The sequence below is a fragment of the Lathamus discolor genome, chromosome 2 (genome assembly GCF_037157495.1).
Source record: "Lathamus discolor isolate bLatDis1 chromosome 2, bLatDis1.hap1, whole genome shotgun sequence".
Classification (NCBI taxonomy): Eukaryota; Metazoa; Chordata; class Aves; order Psittaciformes; family Psittacidae; genus Lathamus; species Lathamus discolor.
In genome coordinates this window covers 127,285,094-127,287,666 of record NC_088885.1, presented here as the reverse complement: position 1 = coordinate 127,287,666, position 2,573 = coordinate 127,285,094, and the positions used below count along the sequence as shown (strand labels likewise).

The following is a 2,573-nucleotide window of genomic DNA, read 5'->3' as shown; positions in this document are numbered from 1 at the left end:
TCAGTTTCATCAGCCAGTTTGCTTTTGGGCTGATAGTGTGTCAGGTTTCGTATTTATGACTGAGTTACAGACCCCAAATTAAATAAATAATATGGAACCATAAGCATGTTCTACATTTGTAGCAATTTTTACTTTGTAGAAATATAAAAAGAAATATTTGTGTTTGATTAGTAAGTTTTAGCTTGGTTGCATAACTGTGCCATAAACTTTTCTTTGTGTTCATTTAGTATAAATTAAATGACAAAGAATGTCTCATTGCAACCATGTAAATTACTCCAACAAGAGTTCCTCCATTTACTGGATAAAGAAATTGGTCCTGTGCTGCAAAACTTCTGGGAAATACTGAAGGACAAGAAATACAGAAACTTTTGCTCTTTGCCAGGTCTATCTATAAACAGGTGAAATTGATGGGGGAAATAACAGCGGAGAATGGTCAAAATACCAGTTTTTCACACGCTCCTGCCTGTTTTGTGCATGATCCAGTTTTAAACTGGATGCTAAAGAGGTTGTGAACAGTATATTGTATCTGCTAACATCATAATATGATAAAATACTGAGGATTTTTTCCCAATATTAACAATTCAATGGCTATATTTTCCACAGGTAGGGTAGGAATTTCTTTAATTTATCTACACCATTACATATGATATTCCCAGATCATTTACTAAATACAGAAATTTTACTATCAGATGTGGTATCTTTGATAGAAATAACAGATTCGTTTAACTTTTTGGAAAGCTGGTAGTATGAAAAAACTCCTTTGCTGTACTTACAGATTGCCAACCTGGATGACCCAGGGTTAAAAAATATCAAGTTGAAATAAACTAAAAATATCAACAACTTGGGTATTACTGAAACATCATTCTTCCCTTGGCGCAAAAGCAATTTCATTCATCTGCACCACTTCCTTTCATTTTTATTAGCTGTCCAAATCTTGGAGTCAGCTCTGCAAACCCCAGCCCTACTTTTTTCAGTTTGTTAGGTCACACTGAAAACTGATAAAAGATGCTTATGTTTTTCCCTGCTGCATTTGCAGTGCTGCCAACCGCAAATTTAAAGAAAACAAGAATATAATCCCCATAGCATTGAAATGGAGTAGAAGTCATGAAGAAGAAAAAGAAGAGTGAGTTATTCATATCTGACTTGGGACTTCTCAGCTCTGAAACAATAATTGTCTCACATTCTTCATACTTTGCAAGTAAAAAAGACAGAAGCTTTACTTTTAATGCGAGGGGAGATTCTTGTGAAATAGAAAAGTTTTAGCTTTCTCTCAGCCAGAATCTTGAGGCTTTAAGAAAAAACATAAGTAGTGAGGCTTGTGATGAAATTGTGAGAGCTGGCAACACCTCAGTCAAGCTTGTTCTTAATTTCCATTGAAGTTAAAAGGAAAAATGCCAAAACCATACTTCTGGTGCAAAAAGTGATAAACCAGCAGGAAATAGTCTTGCCCAGTCAGCCTTTTTTATTCCTGAAATGAAAGACAAGCATCTTATAAAAGGTCTGCTCAAAGTTCTAACAAAGTCAAATTACAAAATCGCTCTCACTGACTCTGGCATTACAATAGTGTGCTCATTTAAGGGGTTGTTCAAGGGAAGAGAAGGAAATCTGCAACCAAATTGAAATTTGGATATTCTCAAACATGGTAAGTCTGCAGCTCTTTAGAAGCTGGCTGATGGAGACAATTTTTTTCTTAATGCCTCCTTACCAATATGAGCGTCTGTTACTGGCTTTGCTGTGAAGTATTCAAAAGTTATACTGAAAACTGGTTTTCTGTTTATGTTTAACAGAAGATGAATTTACCCAACTAAATTAAACATTTAATAGAAGTTGAATTTAGCAGGCTAAAGTTTTGTAATCTGTAAAAAGAAAGTCAGTTTATTGGTAAGGGGTACAGACCTAGTAGAATCATAGAATCATAGAATAGTCAGGGTTGGAAAGGACCTCAAGATCATCCAGTTCCAAACCCCCTGCCATGGCCAGGGACACCTCACACTAAACCATCCCATCCAAGGCTTCATCCAACCTGGCCTTGAACACTGCCAGGGATGGAGCACTCACAACCTCCCTTGGGCAACCGATTCCAGTGTCTCACCACCCTCACAGTAAAGAATTTCTTCCTTATATCCAATCTAAACTTCCCCTGGTTAAGTTTTAACCTGTTACCCCTTGTTCAATCACTACAGTCCCTAATGAAGAGTCCCTCTCCACCATCCTTATAGGCCCACCTCAGATACTGGAAGGCTGCTATGAGGTCTCCACGCAGACTTCTCTTCTCCAGGCTGCACAGCCCCAACTTCCTCAGCCTGTCTTCATACGGGAGGTGCTCCAGTCCCCTGATCATCCTCATGGCCCTCCTCTGGACTTGTTCCAGCAGTTCCATGTCCTTTTTATGTTGAGGACACCAGAACTGCACACAATACTCCAGGTGAGGTCTCAGGAGAGCAGAGCAGAGGGGCAGGATCACCTCCTTTGACCTGCTGGTCATGCTCCTTTTGATGCAGCCCAGGATATGGTTGGCTTTCTGGGCTGCGAGCGCACACTGAAGCCAGCTCATGTTCATTTTCTCATAGACC

The 2,573-nt window shown here is 39.1% G+C and overlaps 1 long non-coding RNA gene across 1 annotated transcript; it reads right to left on the bottom strand.

The window, feature by feature from the left end:
- Positions 1 to 604: 604 nt before the first annotated feature.
- LOC136009400 (uncharacterized) lies at positions 605 to 2,321 on the bottom strand. Its single transcript, XR_010610542.1, has 2 exons — positions 2,226 to 2,321; positions 605 to 1,468 (listed from the first exon to the last, which is right to left on the bottom strand). It is a non-coding gene; the product is annotated as an uncharacterized LOC136009400 (long non-coding RNA).
- Between the last annotated feature and the right edge of the window lie 252 nt (positions 2,322 to 2,573).